This window comes from Miniopterus schreibersii (assembly GCF_964146895.1).
Source record: "Miniopterus schreibersii genome assembly, chromosome: 2".
Classification (NCBI taxonomy): Eukaryota; Metazoa; Chordata; class Mammalia; order Chiroptera; family Miniopteridae; genus Miniopterus; species Miniopterus schreibersii.
Window position 1 is genome coordinate 49,604,029 of NC_138102.1, and position 22,511 is coordinate 49,626,539.

Here is a 22,511-nt window from a genome sequence, read left to right on the forward strand (position 1 = left end):
TTATTTCCCTAATTGTCTGCTTAAACATCTTTATAAACAAAATTATGAACTATCTATTAGCTTGCTTGGATCTATTTCCTTTAGTTCCTCTTCTAGGGATTTCTTCTGTTCTTTCCTTTATGACATGTTTCTTTGCCTCCGCATTTTGGTTGCTTCCAGGTGTTTGTTTCTATGTATTAGGTAGAGCTACTATGTCTCCTGGAATTTGTAGACTGGCTTTGTGTAGTAGGTGTCCTGTAGGTCCCAGTGGCTCAGCCTCCCCAGTCACCTGAGCTGGCCTTCTAGGTGCTCCCCTGTGTGGGCTGTGTGCACTGTCCTGTTGTAGTTGAGCCTTGGTTGCTGTTGGCATCACTGGGAGGAATTGACCCCCAGGCCAGTCAGCTGTGAGGACCAGCTGCAACTACAGCCAGAGAGCTGCTGTGCTGGAGATAACCCTATGGAGCAGGATTTACTTCAGTGGAGGTTTGGTGTTCACCAAGCGAGCCCCTTGAGTGTCACTGGTGGATGTGGTAGGGTTGTAATCCAGCGTGGTCGAGTCTGACCACCAGGTGCACTGTCCCCGGGGCCTCCTGGGAGGTGCAAATGTCTTGCCCAGGGCCACCCAGCATGAGCTACACAGCAAGCTGTAGTTGGCTGCTACTTGTGCTGGGCTTGGAGGTGCCCAGGAGAGGCCAAGCTATGAGCCAATGCAGCTGCCACTAGTGCCAGGCCTGGGGCCACTTATCAAGCCGTATGGGGCCCACTGCTGCTTGTCTGAGAGATTTTAGGAAAGTCCTAAGCATGAGGCTCGAGAGGCCACTTGCAAAGAAAAGCCCCTGGAAATGGCCTGGATGAGCTGCAGGTGGGGAGGGGCGGGGCCTCCGGGAATCACGGGGCGGGGCCAAAGGTGTGAGTCAGGTGCTGGCGACTCAAATATGGTGCCTGCCTGCCGGCTGTGTGCGGGGAGGGCTCAACAAAGGAGCCACGGCCTGTGCCAGCTCTTCTGCCTGGGAGGAAGCCGCCCCTCCACCTCTCGCCCGGACTTCAGGCAGGTTAGTTCCCCCCGAGTGTCCCGGGTCCTTTCAGGCTGCTGCCCGGCGCTGGGCTCAGAGGGAGCGTCCGAGTGAGTCCGTGCCGGGCCCCTTAGGAGGAGCTGCTGGGGCTCCCGCAGCCTCCGCGACCCTCAGGGACAGTCCCCGCTGGTTTCACAGTCCGGAGTTGTGGGGACGTCTCTTCCCGGTCTGGAGCCCTGGGCTGGGGGCCTGCTGTGGGGTTGGGACCCCTCCCTCCTCCGGGAAACCCCCACCGCCGAGATTCCCTCCCGGGTTTAAACCACGGCACCGGGTGTGGGCCAGCGGAGCGGCGTGGTCTCTGCTATTCAGCCCTGATCCGCCTGCGTCTCCGCCCCTCCTCCCGGTCTCAGTGCTTCTTCAGCTCCCTGGTTGTGGGGCTTCTGTGCAGCCAGATTCCAGGAGGCTCTGAGTGATGGTGGTTCTGTGTGTTAGTTGTTATTTCGATGTGGTTGCGGGAGGCGGCGGGTGCAGCTGTTCCCTATGTCGTGATGTTGTTTTCTCCGTTTAACCTCATACTCTGACCCTACTGTTTTTGTGTGTAGGAGTACTCTTTAAAACCTTATTGTAGAGGATTTTATTCTTCATAATCAAATTTTACACTGAGCAAATCCTAATATCCATTCATGGCCATGATTTAGCAAAGCAATTGTAGCTGAATTTAGTTTTTTTAGGTAAATCTGCATTTTCTCTTTTTCTAACTACTTCTTTCTTGATCATTTTATTTGTAGATTTAGAAATTGTTCAATTTGCAAAATATTTGAGTTTCTGTCAACATAGGCAAAGTAAAATAGAAAGTTGAAGAAATCATCTGGGTCATTGCAGTATTATTAGCTTTCTGCTTTGTTTTTAAGGCCAAGAGTATATGTAGGGGCCCGGGGGGAGTGGTGAATGAAAGAGGTTTGGGAGCTGATGTAGTATGGAGTTGCCTGAAGTCTCTATTGATAAAATGTAAAGTAAATTATTCAGTTAGTCTTATTCTGCCTATATAAATAAATTTGACTTCATGTAGACACATTTACAAATACAGGATTTCAAGGTTTTTAAGGCTACTTTTGATTAAGACACACAAACCCCTAACCAATGTACATGGAAAAAAATACCTTTCTTTTGAGACCATCTTGTCAAACACTTGACTTTTCAAAGACTCTGTCAAACAAATATACAATTATAGCAAATATATGCATAGAATGGGGGGTCAGGGTCCTCCAAAAGTCCCCCAGCTAGGAGGCCTTGGTGTGGTGGCAAAGGTATGTCATCACTGAGCTCACCTCTCCAGCCGAGACTCCCAAGGCCATGCGACCATAATGGATCCAACTGAAACTGTGGAGGAATTCTGGCCGGACGTAATTCCCAGATCATCATCGTGTGTTAACAGTTGTTCTGAAATTACCTTACGTGTTTACTTGTTGTTTTGAGGCTTTGCAGACACGCTGACACATCCCCCTATCTGCTTCCCCTGAGTGGCAGGGCCCTTGCTTCCTTTGCCATAGCACCATTTCGGCAACTTTAAGAAGTTCAGAGAGTGGCAACCAGGCAGCCGAATCCTCCTGCTCTCACAGTTGCAGTCCTGTCTGTGCTCGCGTCTGGCCTATCAGATACCATTACAGTTGATCAAGCTTAAAAAGCAAACTCCAATTTTCAAGCCGAGCAGTCACCGGTGTACATTTATGGATCGTGTTCTCATTCCAATACAGTTCCCAGGGGAGAGAGTGAACAGCAATATAAGTTTTGCGTGAAACAGAAATGCTCCAGCCCTTAAACAATGTGAGTGCCTGTCATGCACACGGCAACCAGAAGGTGGCACGGTCTCAACGTTGACCAGGGCCTGTCAGCTCCGCTGATGAATCCAGGACGATTTATTTGTGAAGATAAGGGCTTCTTGCACTGTGTACCCTCATTTACGTGTTTCTGTTTGTCCACACGAACATACACACAAACCCCTTCCTAGGCTGGAAACAGAACTCTTTGCTTGTTCCCAGTCTCTCTTTATCCCTCCCCCTTTTAAATTCATATTGTTTTGCTTTATGCGTTAGAAGATTAAAATACTGCCCTGTGCTTATCTTCCTGTAAGAAGCATTTGGCTAATAAAATCTAAATGGAGCCTCATGCTTTGAATCTCGCTTACATCTTATTTGTACCTGCTTTCCATCATATGAAGATACTAATTTATATTCGTTCATGAAAAGAGTTTAGTTAAATCAGTAGTTAATTCTTTGGTAAAAGTTAGCAAAATGAATTATAAGTAAAAGGGGCATCATAATTTTAAAGGTGTTAAACATTACATTTATATCTCAGATTCCATTTTAAAGAAAGGGTTTGGCAGTGAAATCGACTAGTATTTTTCTTTCATTAAAAGAAAAGAGACATGCCTTTGTTTTTTATGAAACTGGTTTCATTTAAAATACATCATCAGCCTCAATAGTAAAAACAAGCAATGTTTGAGCAAGTCAGCAATCTTTCGTAACAACTGTGAATGAAATATTGTGGCAAATGGGCACCATCAGATAGTCATAAAAGTATCCTTGAGAGGCTAAGTGAACTCTCTGAGGAGAGGCACACTTCATTTGTGAATTAAAAAAAATGCACGTCTCCTTGATGTGCATTCTTGTATTTGTTAATTCTTTCCTGGTCATTTAGATGGGAGGTCTCGACTGAAAATGACCTCCGGTTTGCTATATTCTTCTGTACAGCTCTCTTTACTTATTACCCCTCTGTGCTTCCACTCTTGCACCCTTCCCACAGATGGACATTTCTCTCTAAGCTGTTCCTTTTACTTGGCCTTCCAGGCATCCCGTCCTTCTGCCCCCACCATCTGGCAGCCTCCCTGTCCCTGCTCAATTTCCTCCTCTCGTCTTCCAAATCTGCCTGTCATGATGCCTATTGGGAGGTGTGGCTCCCTCTGACTGGGAAGCTCACTTAGCTCTGACATAGTAGCCAACATATAAAACTAAATGAGCTAAACTACCATTCAGTCTTGTGGAGTCCAGATAGCAGCACAGAGAAATACACACACACACACACACACACCCCCACACACACACACCATACATATATATGTTTATCTACATTATATAAAATAGCAGCTTAAATCCTGAAGCAACAACTCCTTCTTGTGAGCATCTCATCTAACTCTCCCCCCACACAAATCACGCACATGGGTGAAGAGGGTCAAAAGGCACAAATTTCCAGTTATAAAAAAAAAGTCATGGGGATATAATGTACAGCATGGTGACTACAGTTAATACAGTCTTGCATATTTGAAAGTTACTAAGAGGGTAGATCTTAAAAGTTCTCACAAGAAAATATTGTAACTATGCATGGTGACTGATGTTAGTTAACTAGACTCATTGTGGCGATTAATCATTTTGCAACATATACAATATTAAATCATTACATTGTACACCTGAAACTAATTTAATATTATATGTAAAGCAGATTCTAGATATTTCTCTCCTCAAACTGTGGAGCAAATAGGCTTAAGTGAAGCTAAATGGGTGAAATCTATAACTACAGCAGCTATTCCACTGTTAGCCATTTTTTAAAACCTATTTTATGTGTATAAACAGGTCATACATCAGAGAGCCCCAAAGTTGTAGCTTATATGTCCTAACCTCTACCCACCATGCATTACATTTAATAATGGCATTTTCTACTTCTCCTCTGGCTCTATTTCTACTCATGTCATTAAGAAGAGCACTGGAAGCTTAGTCTGAAACTGGCTCTGATGTTTTGGTCCCCCTTTCAAGATGCCGGGCTATTCCAGCATATGCCCATCCTGGCACAGACCAGAGAACGGCCGGCTCAGGGCAGGCCTTGTGGCCAAGAGCCTGCCTGTTACACTGCGGCTGCTGTGACTTCAGGTACCTGCTGACAGGTTTAGATCTGGTCGTGGTCCGAAGGGCCAGAATTGGGTCCTAAGGTGCCCTTTGGGGATAAAAGTCCAGACCATGGAGGGCTGAGAATAGTTACTTCAAACTGGAAATGTTTCAAGAATCTATGTTAAATTGAGCTGAATTGTCTTTCTGTCATGTAAATTATGAATTGTAGACCTTTTCTGCTCTAGGATGAACTGTGGAGTGAAGATTATTTACTTTTTTTTTTAAATTAATTTTTTTAAAAAATTGAAGTATACTTGGTATACAATCTTATATTGGTTACATTAGTTTCAGGTGTACAATATAGTGATGGGGCATTTTTATACCTTAAAATGTGATTGCCCCACTAATTCTGGTATTCATCTGTTACAGTGTGAACGTATCACAGTATTATTCATTATACTCCCCTTCCCCTTTTTCACCCTTTCCCCCACCCCTCTCTTCTGGTAACCATCTCTTTGGTCTCTGTTTCTACGAGTCTGTTTTGTTTTTATAAAGCAAAAGGGAGACAGTTCCCCACGTCTCGCTGGCATAGGCTGAGGCTCTTTAGGACCCAGTAAGTTTTCTTTCTCCCCAACTGCAAAACCCCAATAGATGTATAACACCTACTAGATGAAGGATAGTTTCAGGATTCTCTTCCTGACAAACAGTGGGTGCTCAATAATTTTAAACTGAACAAATAAATCTCAGGTTCCTTCAAGTTAAAGAGGGGGGTGAAATTTCATCCTAAAGTTTCCCTTCTGCTCTTTCCTCTCTCTTCCCCACATCTTGTAGATTCTGACTTTCTGTTTGTCTCGTGTCTGCATCAGAAGTCACCGATCTCTCTTTTGGGGGACTGAGGTGGGACCCTGGCTCAAAACAAAGGTCAATTAAGATATCATATTGTTTTTTTAAAAAAATAAAGCATAACCATTCAAATAAACTAAATTTAAATGTCAGAATAGCCCAATATGACCAATTATATATGGGTAAACTAAAGAAGGCAAAGCAGATACAGAAAGAAGATATCAGAATGGAATAAAAAAATAGAAAAAAAATGTGAGGATAGGAAAGCAAGAAAGAGACAGAGAGAATGAACTGGGATAACTGTATTGAAGAAAATCATGATTATAAGGCCAGTGATTTTTTTTTTTAAATTTAAAAATATTCTTTTTTATTTTTTTCCAGTTTTATTAAGATATAACTGCTATCTAACATTATATTAATTTTAGGTGAACAACATGATGATTTGATATACATATATATTGTGAAATAATTCCCATAATAAGTTTAATTAACACCCATCAACACCAATAAATTTTTTTTTTTCTTTTCAGGCTTGCTTTCCAATCTGGGCTTGAGTCCCCTCACTTGTAAATGTGTAGCTCCTTCTGAAAACTATTGTAGAGATTTTATGAGTTGATAGGTAAAAAGGCCTTGGATTGGCCAATGGCATATGGTAAGCCCTCATAAAGGTTAGCTGTTATATTTTTTCCGTTATCGGCAAATCAATGTTATAAAAATGTCATATCTTTACTAATTAATTTTTAACAACAAATCCATCTTTAGATTTAACAAAATTACAACAAAGATCCTGGGGAGATTTGGGGTAGAGATAAATTAATAAAATTATTGAATTAATCTAACAAAATAAAAATAATTAAGAACATTTCAAAAAAGCAAAATGATTCAGGGGACTTTTTTACTTGTTATAAAGCAAAACTAATGAAACAGCAGCAGTAGAGGCAGGAATTACAAAAATGTCAGCAATTGCATGTGTGGTCTTTCGGTAGAGCTAGTGGAACTTCTTTCACAGTAAGCACGTATCACATACCAAATGCTGTTGAAAAATACCTATTAGGAAATATCTTGATGCCCTTTTTTGGTCACGTGCTCTATGCTCAGCATTTTAAGAAGCCTTATTTCTCCCGCAACAAAGTGGACAGAAATCAAGCCTCTCAGTTGCAGGGGAGGGGTCAGAACTTCCTGGGGGTGAAACTATCTTACTTCATTTGGAAGTCTCACCTGATTTTGCTCTCAAGTAGCTTTTCCTTTGGTAAGTGAAATCATTTTATTTTTTAAATATGTTTTTATTGATATTTTTAGAGAGAGAGAGAGAAACATTGATGAGAGAGAAACATAGATTGGCTGCCCCTGCACGCCCCCAACTGAGGATCGAGCCTACAACCTGGGCATGTGCCCTGACTGGGAATCCAACCAGCAGCCTTTTGGTACATGGGACCATTCTCAACCAACTGAGCCACACTGGCCAGGTTGATGAAATTATTTTACTTAATACAAAACTGGCAATATGAGCCATAAGTATGAAATGGATTGGTGAATTAAATGTAAAACCTGAAACCAAAATAAGCTAGGAGAAAATATAGGTGACTATTTAATTTTTCTCAGGTATGTAAAGGGGCTTTTAAAAAATCACCCCCCCCCCCAGATTTATTGAGATATTATTGACATGAAACACATGTAAGTTTAAGATGTACAATGTGATAATTTGATAACTGTATATATTGCAAAATGATTACTACAATAAGGTTAATTAATTGCTCCCTCCTCTTACTAGTTACCATTTTTATAAAGGGCTGTTAAGCCTAAAAGAAAGGGGAAAGCAAAATTGATGAACGATGCTAAGTTTTAAAAAATTAACTTATGTATGTAAAAAGTCATAAAAAATAAAAAGGCCACTGACAAATTGGAAAAAAATATGTGCATCAAATATAACGGACACAGGACCACTAACCTGAATGTATAAGGCAGGTTTTTGATTAGAGAAATCCTCACTGTGACAACAGAAAAGTAGGCAAAACAAATATTAATAATTGTGAAACAAAAAAGTAAAACAATGGACAATAAACATATAAAAAATATTAAACCTCACTAATAATCAAATATATACAAATTAAAACAACATTTTAAACTTTCTGATGATTAAAGATTTCAAAATTTTATAGTGCAGGTGAAATAGCATGCGTTCTGATGCTCAGCAGACAAGGTAATAGGAATGGACTTTATACATGCAATTTGGCAATATATGTTATCAAAAAAATTTTAATGTTGTTGATTTTTAAGTTAGTAATTTCACTTTGAGAAATCTATTCCAAGGAACTAGTTAAATTTTAGGGCAAATATTTTCTTATAAAGTGAAAAAAACCCATGTACAATTTCAGTATACATCATAAAGAAAAGGCTGAATAATATTAATACAACTGTAGATGGAACATATTTCCACTAAAAATAATGTTTTAAAATGATTTTCCAAATGAATCATATGATTAGGTAGAGTAAATACAGCTGGACTTAAGGGTATGTGTGCAACACAATTCCAGTTATGAAAGAAAAGACGGGAGACTAGAGCACTTTTATTTTCTACACTGATTTTTTTTGTGAGCTTATTTTTTCTACTTCCTATAAGTCCACACACTTTAAGGTATAAAATATGTAAAGAGAAAAAAATAAAGATGACTAAGATTAAAATATAAGGATGATCAGGAAATCCCTGGAGATCATTAACATGAGAACAGAAATACATTTATCACGAAGTGTGGAAGGGAAGGGAAAAAGGCAAAGAGAGGGACAGACCCTCACTGCTCTGATGGGAGTAAAATTCCAGGGTCACACCCAAAATGCAGGCTTCAGAAGGCATCTGGTTAAAGAGAGACCCCTTGGCTCTCTAGTTATTCAAATCCCCACGCCTCGAAACTGGAAGCTGAACTCCGAGTAATTTCCGAGAGCAGCAGGATGGCAGGTGTGCCCTCCTTCGGAGCGGCCGTCACCAAGGCCCTATCACCCCGAGGGAGAGAGGAAGCAAGTCCAGGGCTTCCCCGGCCCGAGGTCCTCACCTGTGTCAGCATTAATTCCTCATCTTTGCTCTGACAATCAGGACACTGCTTTGTCCTGCAGCCACTGACCTGAAAAATCGTTCCTGCGGAGCCCATCATTCCAGTGCTATCCTGAGGTTTATGGGCTGCTTATGCCGTTCTTGGCAAGCTGTGGTCACCTGGAGCCTGAGAGTCCTTGTGCCCCTTCCAAAGAGAGTAGCTGCCCTCAGCTCTAGCTGTTGCTTTTATGTTGGAATGTGAGCTCGGTGCTGTCCATTCTCCTAATTTTTTTTAAAAGATTGAGCTAAAAATCTGGATTTTTTAAATAATAAATCTCCCCTTAAAATTGGCAATTAACTAAAAATATTTTAGGCCTGTGCTGTGCAACTCTTTGTGGACCAAACAGAACCTGCCTGCAGGTCTCATCCCGCCCAAGGGCTGCAATTTGATACCTTTGTCCTATAGTACAGGGTGTGACTAAATGAGCTCTGTCCTAGAAATGATATGCCAGGATCTGGGAGGGCCTAGATGTGTAAAAATGAATAAACAAATTCTCTGCTCTTAGGGAGTTTCATGTCTGATGTAAGAGACAGGCCTTTAAGAAGGTAAGTCAAAATACAACAGTGTAGCGTTACTATGGAGAACAGAGCACAATGCTACTTAACACAAAAGGTAGCTTTGTCTGAAAGGAATCAGGGAAGGCTTACTGGAGGAGGTGGCACTAGACCTGAGGGTGTTCTATGATTCTTAATCAGAAAGGATCATAGAGTTTGGTTTGTTTCCTAAGGGAAAGAGGGCATTTGAACTCAGCCACAAAAATCAAGTTTTTTCTGATCAATGACAGTTTTCTTAGAGGAGAAACACTTCCATCCTGTATAAATGAAAAAGGAAAGCAAGAAAGCAGTGGACAGAAGAACAGAAGTGGAAAATGTTCAGAGGACAGAAAACAGTAATAAAAGAAAGTATGACAGGGATGAGAAGCTACAGGAACCAAAATGTCTCCATGAGAGAAAATTCAGTAAAATGAGAAGTGAGTCCATAATGACTTTCAGCAGCACCTTAGACGCCAAGATTATCCGGACAGTCAGTTCCTTGTAGAGGAAGGGTGGGCAATGTGGTAAATGAAGGCTGACTAGGACTCAACTATCTACTTTGAGCAAGGAGGACCTGGTAATCAAGACTATTAATACCGACAGAGCTTTCTCCTAGTGCGTAGACTGTTTATAATTAGTGGTGCGCTGCAAGCTTTAAATGCTTAATAAGTGTGGCCATAATGTTATCCTATTTCCCATGTTGAGCTATTCTGGGGACAGACTTTTCACTTAATGTCCTAATTAAGTATTCCCCATCAAATATTCGTGGCATTAATCCTTGGACCTCCCTAGCAGTACTCCAGGAGGGATATTACCCCTGACTGGATGGGCCTGTGTGCTGCACACGCAGTAGGGAAAAGAGAAGACTCATATGAACAGAAGCCGCTGCTCTCTTCTTCCGTACCCTTAGCTCATAATTATTCTTCAAAGCAAACACGATTACCCTTTTCATTCCATACATAACTCTTAGGTTGAATATTGCCAAGTTGGGACCAAGTTCCATTTTAAGACATCCCTTGATGCCAATTTTCACCTGAATTCATCTGGATAAAAACATCTGTGAGACAAGAAAGGGACATGCGGCATACTTTTCCCCGAACACCACCCTTCCAGAAGAGAAAATGCTAGTACCCAGGGACATCATACTGGTGGGGATAGGCTAAGTTATGTGGCAATAACAAAAAACCCTAATACCTTGGTGGCTTAATACAACAGAAGTGTATTTCTTACTCATATTTCACGTGACAAAGGCTCCATTCCTACATACTTCCCTGACCACTGCAGGGAAGGGAAGGGGATGTGGTGAATTGTGTACTATCTCTTAAAGCTTCTGTCCAGAGATCTTCCAATCACTTCTATTTCATTGGCTAAAGCAAATCATGCTGACCTAACTGCAAAAGGAACAAGGAAGTGCATTGCTGTGATATACCTAGAAGGAGAGAAGAACTGGAATACTTAATGGCTCTCACAGGTATGAGCCCTAGTGAAAGAAATCCCCTCCTCAGGTTCCTGCAGAGTATAAGCTAATAGCTACTAGGAGATGAGATAGGTCATCTGATCCATGCCTCAAGTCATCCCTCAAGAGGTGGTAGGACGTAGGGATACACAAATTAAAATATTATTATTTTTCTCAAGAAGTTTGCAGGTCAGTGGCAGAGAGGAAGATTATGATACACACATAGTCACAACATTTTATAATAATTGCTGGCATGAAGGAAAACACAAGAAGCAATGGGATCGTGGAAAAGGGGAAGGATTTTAGAAATGTATAGAGGATATATCTGAGAGCAGCTGGTGATTGGTTAATTATTTAGCATTAAAGAGAGACAAATCTTGGCTAATTCCCAGGTTTCTGATTTGGTTAGCTGAATAGATATTGGTACGTTAATCAAGAAAAGAATCACAGCATTAAGAAAAATCGTGTGCAATAGTAAGGAGAATGTATGAATTTTGTTTGATTTAAGTTGTCCCTATGTACTGAGGATATTTAAGCAGAAATGTCCAGTAAATATTTAAACAGGGAGGTCTGGGCTAGAAAAATATTTACATTTAGTCGAGCAACTACTTATTGAGCGATCAGTATGTGAAGGACTTTATAAGGTACTATGAATACAAAGATAAATAAAACATAATCCCTTCATTGAGGAGTTACATCTAGTAGGAGCTAAAGACACATCAACAGATAATTGCCCTGCAAGATGGTCCCTATTATCAGAGATGTGTTGAGTGCTCTGGGAGACCAGCAGAGAGGCCTCTAACCAAGGTTTGAAGGGCGATGGTGTTCATTTTTCAAGGAAGTCTTGGAGGTGATGCTGGAACTAAGTGTAGAAAGTTGGATAGAAGCCACTTTGCAGTTAAACATGAGAGTATGCAGTTTCTATAGTTATAATTCCTGAATTTATATCCTAGGCTAACTATTTTCTTGTTCTTTGGTTTTCTAATCTCTAAAATGATGATAATAATAGTTCTACAATATCTATCTTCGGGTAGTTCTGAGGATTAAATGCAATAATGGTATGTATAAGAGCAAGTTACAACCTCACACACATAGTAAGTACTCAGTAAACATTGTTACTATGTTTTTAACATAACAGACAACATATTTAGTAAAACAAATGTTACGAAATTATAAAAGCTCAGTTATTTTGATATTGATAACTAGTTGACTGTTGATAGAGTTTCAAATGTGAGGCAGGGAATGGCAAGAAAGGAACAAAAGAGAGGCTGCAAGACTGGGGGTAGCACAGCTTTGGGAATTACTACACAAAGTAGCAGCTATTTATGGGTTTTTAAAAAATAAGTGATGATTATATTTATGTTTTCAAGAACTCTTTGCAGCAGCTGTTTGGAACTGTAGGGAGGAAGAATGGAAGCTGAAACACTCATTAGGAGTATGTTGCAATTAAAAAAAAATTGGATTAATCCAGAAATGGATTAAGACAATTAAGCAAAAAGAGTGGGTATAGAGCAGAGAGGATGAACTGAAGAAATACTTAGGAAATAAAACCAGAATGCCTTTGTGATTGGATAGGACCAGGGTGAGAGAGAGGGATGATTCTCTCAAGTTTCTACCTGGGGTACTAGGAGGATGACAGTGCCACCAACTATGCCAGAATCGAAGAGAAAACTCAGAGTTGGGGGTTTCTGCTGTATTTGTGAGACGTCTAAGTGGAAAAACTCAGTTGGAACTTGGGAGTTACAGATAAATAATTTGGGTGTCAATAGTGTTAGCCACTACACAAAATATTAGAACAATAGGTGATCTCCAGGAGCATGTGTGGAGAGGGAAGACCAGTGGGCTGAGCCCCAGAAATTAATAAGTGGGAAAAGGAAGAGGAATCCATATAGGAAACCTAGAAAATTGACCAAAGAGAGTTAAAATAGGAAAGCCCGTTCATGTGGTGCTAAGGGAGTAGTCATTCATTTATTTAAATGACAACTATATTAAGCACCTAACTCTGCCCAGAACTGTGGCAAGGAGAGACATATTCAGAGGAAAGTATCAATAAAGTGGATTGAAATTGTTCAGTAGATCTAGTAATAAAGAATTTTATTGATGACCAAAATTGGAGAAATTTCTGTGGAGTATTGAAAACAAAAGCCTAAAAGCAGTAGTATAAATAATAAATGATAGGTAAAGAGAAATAAACCATGGAGTAGATCAGTTGAGCACAAGCTTATGTATGAAAATATGTAGTGAAAAAAGAAGAAACCAAGGACATAAGTAAGGGGTAAAAGAAGAGAAGACAGTGAGAAAGAAAAAGATTTGTACTGAAAAATGTAAAAGTTGGTTGCATAGTGAAAGGCAAAGGGAGAGAATTAAAAAAATAAGCAATACAAATTTATTTCAATTATAATTTTCATTTCTAAATTTTTAACTTACAATTTCTATTTTTCTCCTGAGAACATCTATCTTTGCATTCATTTCAAGGGTGTTAACTCTTACCTTATGGAATATACATATAATAGATGCTTTAAAGTCTTTATCTGATCATTCTAACATCTGGGTCGATTCCCTTTTGAATTAATTACATTTTCCAAGTTCTTTGTAGTTAAATAATTTTCTATTGTATCCTAGACATTTTTAATAGCCTGTTGTTTAGATTCTAGATCCTGTTAAAACTCTTGAGAGAATATTGACTTTTTGTCTATTTGTTTGTCTCTTTACAAGGAACTCAATCCAGTTATTTTCAGATTGCAATTTCTGTCTCACCTTCTAGGGGTGATGGTTTCAATGTCAATTCAGTTGTCGAAGGCTTTGAGATGCTACTTTGGGTCTGCGGTTAATCTGAGACCTGGGTGATGGTGCAGTGAAAGGTTGTAGGGTTGAGAGGCAATGTGGAGGGCCCACTGCAGTTTGTAGTGAAAACCTAATAATGAAATTTATCCATTCTACTAGCTCCACAATTTCTTGCCTTATTGGAGACTTTCACCTCCAGTCCATACGTACAACCCACTGCTGTGGCTCTACACTATACCCTGTGGTTACCCAGGTATCAGAGATGAGGTAGGCCCGACAACCTGAGAGTTACTAAGAATGAGAGGTACTAGGGATCAGATCAAAAGAGAGAGAGAGGGAGGTTACCCTCAAGGTTATTCAGAGAATTATAGAGGAAAGAAGAAATCAGTGGTTAATAAGTAGACTTAGGTGTCTAGACTAGAAGGAAATTAATCAGCCACCAGACAGAAGGTGTTTGGATGGAGGCATAAATGGACTATGAGTTAAAAGGCTATTAAAAAAATCAAGTCAGGAGTTTAAAGCTCAAAAGTGAGGAGTGAAGGACAAGTCAGGAGGTACAAAACCTAAATTGATGGGGCTCTGGTTGGTCATTCTTTCTACATAAACTACTGTACAGTGTGAGAATGGAGACTGGCAAATAACAGAGAACCAGCAACTCATCTGGACCTAAAATCAAACTATAATATTTAACTCTGTGGCTATCATCTATTATCCTTTACTGTTATTATGTTTTCCATTCATCTTCATCAATTATGTATTTTAATCCCACATTGTTCTCAATTGATCAGCTCAGTTCAATTGAATTGACAGCCCTTGTTTTGTTCCCATCCTGAAACACTGGCCTTTCATTTAAACATCTTTTCCTTGGCACTCACAATGTTCTTACTCCGTTTTCTTCCTTACATCTGTCCTGAAACCAGCCTCCCTCCACACTTAGATCAGCCCAGTCCTCTGACCTCTCTCCTCCTACTCAGTCTATTGAGCACAGCTGCAATGCCTTTGAAATGTATCACCAACTGGGCCATTACTCCTGCCTTCCACCCAGACACTTCAAAGCACCCCCTTCTCTCTCCAGAGTCGCCACAGTGGCCTCCTGACTAACCTCCCTCCTTCCACCCTGGCCCATCACTATCTCATAGAATCAATTCTCAACAGCAGCCAAAGCTGCCTTTATAAAAAACAAATTAGTGTATATCACTTTACTGCTTTACCTCAAAAGGATTGCCATTTCCATTCGGACTCTGGCCCACTTTATTTTACCTCATGACGGAAGCTGCCCAGCCCTTCCACAGCCACACCAGTCCCCTTCTCCTTTCTTCCTCTTCGCCCACACTGGTCTTCTTGCCATTTCTTGCAAATGTCAGCCCCACCTCAGGGCTATTGCACTTGCTGTTCTGTCTGCTCAGGACTCCACCCATCTTCATCTCACACAGATCAAGCTCAAATGTCACTTCCTTGACTCTCTGTGAAAATTGGCCCTCCCCCTTCATTGCTATCTTTACCTTTCCAAACTGCTTTGTTTTTCCCCCCCACAGTGCTTGTTACACTAGACCGGCCCACACTAGACCAGAACTCCTCAAAGGCAACACCTTAAAACTATCTAATTTGGCTCCTAGATCTATGACACAAAAAACAGTGTCTAGCATACAGTAGACACTTGACAAATACTTTTCAGTTTGTTGAATTATCAGTGTGAAGTTGAAATCTTCTAGGATAGTGGTGAGAAGCAGGGTAGGAATGTAGAGGAAGACTGAACTCTAACATGCTAAGAGCTGTTGCTTCACTTAAAAAATTGGGGGCAAGGAATCTATATTAAAATATGCTGTATATTTAATTTTAGAGTTGCTGGTCACTGTGACCCATTAATAGGGCTTGCAAGTATCATTAGTATAATCCTCAGTTTTGTAACAAGAATGTTTTACTATTACAAGATAAATGTAAGTAGAATAAGCAGAACTAACTAGGTATGTTTTTCACCCTCTGTGATCCAAATCCGGAATGGTTCATAAGCATGTGAAATTAGTGATGGGGAAAAATCTGAATATATAGCTAATGCAATGAACAGCAAAACATATTTTGCTCTGTGCAAAGTTCATCATTTTAATCCACTCCACATATCCCAACAGGAAATTTCCAAAATTTATTATGTCTCATCTGTGTTTTACAAGAAAATCAAAATTTTATCTGGTATAAGGAAGCTGACCTTGGAAATTGTACTGTAACAGGAATGAAAACAAAAGAGCTGAGCTAAGACAAACAGCCTCAGTGTTTTTATTTATAAAATGTTCATATTTAACTAGATGATCTTGAAGAATTCTTCAAACTCCTTAGCTGTCTAAGTACAGGAGAGTTCTATGCAAGGGGGTGAGTGGATCAGTCACTACTTTCCCATGGATGTTAGATGAATATTTATTAATGGGCTTGATAAGGAAGGCAAGTTACTGTCATTAATGTCATTAGTAAAAGGAGTATTGACAGTGCCAGCTCTGGAGATCCACAGATAAGCTGTATACAGCCCTAAATATAAGCTTTGGAATTCTCTAAGTCACCAGCAACAACTGACCACTTGTCAGAAATATAAATTCTTGGGCTCCATCCCAGACCAACTGCATCAGAAACTCTAAAGGTGGAGCCCAGCAGTCTGTTTTAACAAGCCCTCCAGGTTATTAGGACGTTTACTGACATTTGAGAATATTGACACAGATGAACAGTATCAGCAGTTCAAGTGTTGAAATGTAAATCTTAACATGGTACAAAAAGAATACGGAGGAGAAATAAAGAACTAACTCTCTGGGACATTTGGACCGTCTCTCATGAATAAAATCTTCAAAGTTGGGAAGATTTTCCAGGCAGAAGAAATGGTATGTGCAAAGGTCAGGGAGGTGCGGAAGACCAGGCTGATCGTATGACTTACAGTGGCTGGGTGAGCTTGAGCATCAGGGTACAGTCTCTTTCCTAGGCATCCTTCCTCCTCTCTGCTGCATGGTGCCAGCACATCATGCTGGCAATGAAGAGACTGAGCAAAGGTGAAGATAAAAAAATAAAAATTAGAGCCTGTAAATTGGCAGCTCATGAGCCAAATTGTGCTTGCAGATGGTTTGTGTGTGGTAGACACAGTATTACAAAAATAAACTTGAGCCGGCATTTAATGATTATAGATATTTTTAAAAAAACCAAAAACCCTGTATATTTTGCTTCTCTTAAAGAATTGAAATATTTGATCACATTTCACCCACATTTCTCCACAGCAACAATTTGCTGGTGCTACTTTTAGTGAAGCAGGTTTTCCCTATTTCTTTACAGCCCCTACCACTCCCATTTATATCCCCAATAATTATTACACTTGGACTGTTCTGCATAAAGAAATTATTCTCTATTTTCATGTCTCAATGAAAGATGATAAAATCAAAGAAACACCAAGGATGCTGCCTCTTTCAAAACAAATAGGGAAGAGCGCATTTAAAAGGAGAGGGGAAACTATTTCTACATGTTTGGTAAAAATTACAAAGGAATTATAAACAAAGTTTAATAGGAGTAAAAATGAAAAAGTGATAAACTCTGTCTTGAAAAGAGTTCACAAATGAGAGCTCTTTTTTTCACAAACAGAAAAAGGTATTGAAGAATGAATAGGAGTTTTCCAGATGAAAGTTAACTCCTTTGATAGTTATCTATTTAATAAAATGTGGGGTCTAAGGCATTTTGTTATTTTGGAAGTGTGCATATTTTTCTGCAATTAAAATAAACTGATAATCTCTCATCACAGAGCTACATATCATATGACCATATTATTCAAGGTTATGTTTTAATTACCCTGATCTGAGGCCCTCTTTTGAGCCCAGGGGTACCTGGAAGTTCTTTTTAATAAGGAGTTAATGCTCAAGGCTCAGTGCAAAGCCATAACCACTCTCATTTGAAAATGAAGAGTGGAGATACATTCCATAAATCAAAAGCCTGGGGAAAAAATAGTTAACCCAATATGCTCTGAGCTTTTTCATGTTTCCTTGAGGGGGTCTATTATGAATGAATGCTTTGCTAGATCACTGAAATATTTAAAGGAGAGAAGCAAAAAGCACCAGAATCTAACCTTGTGTGCATGTAGGTATATGTGTTTTTTTTCCAAACCAGCACATTCCTTGAAAAGGCTAAAGCAAGGTAGCCTTCCTTCAGAATCCAGTTTGGCTGCCTAAACAGGCAGAAGGTAGCTATGTTTAGTAATGTCACCTCTGCCATTAGTTAATTGAGAGACCCCCTCCAGTTCCAGCAGTGGTTTGCTGTCCAAAGGTGGGGGTCGCAGTTCAGATCTGGGTGGAAATAAATTTCTCACAGGGGTGCCCAATCATGGGTCCCAATGGCCCGTGCCAAGTGCGGTACAGGTGAGTTAGTGTGCACCTGCTGGAGAGGCCCCTGTGCCAGAGACACGCTCACAGCAGCACTCAGCCTGGTCTGTTTGTGTTTTTGTCGTCGAGTGCTTTGTGACTAGTCAGGGAGAGTGTAATGGCGTCCCCTCATAGCTGGAGGCTTGGAAAGAGGGTGTAAGTGTGATTACTGCTGACAGGTAATGGAACATCACCGTTAGAGCCAGTAGTGGAGACGCTGCTTTTGGATGTCAGCTACTTTGGTTCCCATCCCAGAAAATTTCTCATAGGGAGCTGACTGATCTTTCAACAAAATGACTGAATCAGCCAAGTTGTTTCTACCTCTTTCAGTTCAGTTCCTCACCCTAAACCACAAATGTAGATAGCAATTAAGAGGTGAAATGTTGGTTGGGCAAAAGAAAGGAGGAGAGTGAATGTCCAAGGTCTTTGCCATCACTTCTTCTGCAGAGAAAGCAGTGACTAGCTGGGGGAAGAGAAGAAAAAAATAAAAGCTGTCACATACGATTTGCATGCATCTGAATACATACTGGCTTTGGAGGTTTACACAAGCTCAGCTCAAGGTGGTTCATGAGATGTGCTCATTAACTTATGATTACACCTACATCTTATATTGTCAGTGGAGACCACTAGAACTAGATTCAAGAGTAATATAAGAACATAAGAATAAAATAAAAATTTTAAATAAGAAATGATGTGGCCTATTCAATTGCATCTCCTACTATCTTGCTCTTTCCCTCCTGGGCCATGCACACTGATGCTTTCCTCATGCTCACTTGGACAGCAAATTTAAGCTCCACACTTAAGTCTTTATTTAGCCATTTAGTTCCAGCCTCAGCTCAGGAAACTTTTTTCTGAGTATCTGCAATTTACTGCAATTATTGTATTTTAATTATCCAAGTATGTAACTGACTTCTCAACAGTGAGCACCCCCCCCCCATATATTCAACTAATATTTATTGAGCAGTAATGTGCCACACAATATTCTAAGCACAAAGAATGCAAGGGGAAAGGAAGGAAATGTTAAATAAGTAAACAAATAAAGGAACTGGTTATTTTAAATATCAGTAAGTACTGTACTATAGTATTCAATCATTTAGAGGTGAAGCAGAGGCCAAGGAGGCTTCAGAAGAAACTAAAAAATACTGCGCATTAGGTGAGAGCATTCTAGAAAAGAAACTGCTCCAAGAAAAGAGTGCTCAGTTTTATTGGTTGCCTCTACCATTTGCTTGGGCAAGAGGAAGTCATCAGAGACCTTGATCAGAATATATCAGTGGGGCCCTAGCAGGTTTGGCTCAGTGGCTAGAGCATTGGCCTGAGGACTGAAGGGTCCTCGGTTCAATTCCAGCCAAGGGCATGTACCTTAGTTGCAGGCTCGATCCCCTGCCCCAGTCAGGGCGAGTGCGGGAGGCAACCAATCGATGTGTCTCTCTCACATCGGTGTGTGTCTCTCTCTCCCTTCCACTCTCTGAAAAGCAATGGAAAAAATATCCTCAGGTGAGGATTTAAAAAAAAAAAGAATGTATGGATGGGATGGTGGGAACAAAGACCCTCCTGGAGGAAGGATGCAGAAAATAGAAAGATACGCGTCCTGTTTCATTCATTTTTGTACCTGCAGTGTGTAGCATATAAGAGGCACTTAATTGTTGGCCGACTTCCTCTGCGGCAGCCATTGAGGAGAAGCAGGCATGTCTCTCTGCTGCTCAGGGCCATGGGTCTCAACAAGGGCCTCCAGGTGACCAAGAATGTGAGCAACTGGAGGCTCACCTGCCACGGGCACCTCACCAAATACACAAAGTTCATAAGGGACATGATCCGAGTGTGTGGCTTTGCCCCGTCAGCGGCATGCCATGGAGCTGCTCGAGGTCTCTAAGGACAAGAGGGCCCTGAAATTCATCAAGGGTGGGGACACACGTCCGTGCTAAGAGGAAGAGAGAGGAGCTGAGCAATGTCCTTGCAGCCAGAAGGAAGGCAGCAGCCAAGAAGGACTGAGCCCCATCCCCTCTGTAATATAACATGTTCATAAATAAATAAGTAAGTAAATAAATAAATAAATGTTGACCAAATACATGAATTTTCTGGTCCTCGGCTTCAGCGCATAGAGGTTTGAATTTCATTTTTAGATCCCATCATATCCTACATAAGCATCTCTCACAGCCATGACATTTTGTAGCATTAATTTATTCACATGGACATTTCCCCCTCCCCAACAATACATTCCTTGAGAGGAAGGGGGGTCTGTCACATTCATTTTTATATCCTGAGAATATAGGACACTGAAGAATAGCCTAAGCAGAGGTCATCTAGAAAGGAGGTTTGAATCAGAACTAGGCCTTGGACAATACAATGGGGAACTTACAAATGAGAGACATAAAGGAACAAAGTTACAAAGGTACACAGGGTACCCAAGATGTCATAAATCCAGAAGCAATCCAGAAAAGTCATTCTCTCTCTCTCTCTCTCTCTCTCCCTCTCTCTCCCTCCCTCTCCCTCCCTCTCTCTCCCTCCCTCTCTCTCTCTCTCTCTCTCTCCCCCCCCCCCCCCCCTTCCTCCCTCTCTGACAGCCAGCTTGGTTTATTTACTTTCCACATCCTGGACACCTTGGATGAGCTGCCCAGCACTGACTCAGCGGAGCTGGACCTTCACGGGGGCCCTGTTCTCAGCAGCTGCTGCAGCTCTGCGTTGCCTGCAGCGCTGTGCCAGCTGTCGCCGCCTGCATTACACCATAGTAATGTGAACAACTGGAAGCAATAATGTGTCTTCCCATTTGCCTAACAATACCAACATGGACAATAACTCAGAAGGCTGAAGATTTGTGCTGTAATTTAATAAACCCCATGCACATTTCTACAATTGAGTATCACATCTGTGCAATGGATCCTAGAAGTATAATATTCTTTTATAAGGGACTATTAACCAATCTTAAGTTTATAGGTTTCCTTAAATCTTTTTCATCAGCTGTTAAACTACAGTAAAGAGAAAATTGCCTCTTATGAGACAAGGGATAGTAAAATACAAAGACTGTGATTAAACGTCAATCAATTAAGGATTATAATATAATAAAATGCTGACTGATGATTAAAATGAGCACATTCTAGGAGAATTGTATAAGCAATATTAAGAAGTGTTTTTAAAAGTAAGTAGAATAAACTTCAATGAGATCACATTATCTATGAGTCTTTTGCTCTGTAAGTAAAAAGGCTTATAAGAATTATTCTTCAGGTACATAGGTCTCAAAATTGGCATTGAACTTCTATGCTAAAAAGTATTATTTTAGCTTCCCATTTTAATATTCCCCAGTCTCCAGAATTTAAAAGTTTTTTCTGAGCAGAATAAATAACAATATTTTTGTTTCAGCTAGTTTTCCACCAGCGTGTGCAGCTGGGCAACGGTTTATGAAAATGGGTTTTGTAGTAAAACCATGAAACAAACAACATAGCAACTGAGGTTACAAAACACTGACTAGAACGTTGGGTCCCAGAAAGGAGCTCTGGGACTGTCTGTAAAACTTCAGAACCTAAGCCTTCCTGAAATGGTGCCTTATAGGACTTCTTTCTTTGAAGGTCCAAGCACACTTCTGTCTAGGAAGAGCTCTCCCGCTGCCAAAGAGTGACAAGTAAGCAAGGCGACCTGCTGTATTTCTGCCTTCCATCGGCCACACATCTTCTCCATCAGTGTCTTCATTTGGGCTAGAGTTATGGTGGAAGGCTTGAGCTAACTACATCAGGTTTGGCAGCCTAGTACACCAAAGGAGACAGAGGCTTTTTCCTTTTTGCTCTTGCTGTCATATTTTTTTTCTCCAAGTATATTATTGGCAGAAGGCCATTTTTTTTTTTTTTCCTGTGCTGAGCTGCTCCTTCCTCAGACCTTCTCTTCCACATTGCCTTCCCAAAGCAATTTTCCTGCTATGCTGTTTGTACCTGGTCCCTTTGGAGCTCCGGAGGCATTCAGACTCCTGCCAGTTTGCAGGGAGCATTTTGAAGCTTGTTGCAACAGCTGGCTTATATGAGCCTTGAAGGAAAAGCATGCATACATGTGGTAGCACATTTGAAGCACTAAAGCAGCTGGCAAAGTAAGCAGAGACCAAAAGGTGTGGGTAACTCAGAGCTTTGCCTGAAACTGTGCTGGAGGAGCCTTGCATGGAAGATAGAAGCATAATTAATGAGTAAATCCCAGTGCAGCCTGGCTTCTGCCCTTATCACTGTATGGAAAGTTCTCTAATGAAGGTCACCAATGACCTTCTAATTACCCAATTAGATGGATGCTTTTCAGTCAATGTTTGCCTAGGCATCTCTGCTGAACTTGGCAGGATGTTTGAGTGACATGCTAAAAATCACATACTCACTAAGTAACAAAGCTGACATTTGAAACAGGTAGGTTTAATCTTAAACTCAAAATCGCCCACTGAACCTAGTTGCTTAGTTGTTCAATGTTTCGCAGATATTATAAAGAAAGGGTGAGTGAGAGAAAATGACGGATTGACTATATACTCTTATTTTCTCTCCTTTGTAGAACAGACCAAACATGACAGCAATGGTATTTTAAGAAGATATAAAGCAACAAGGA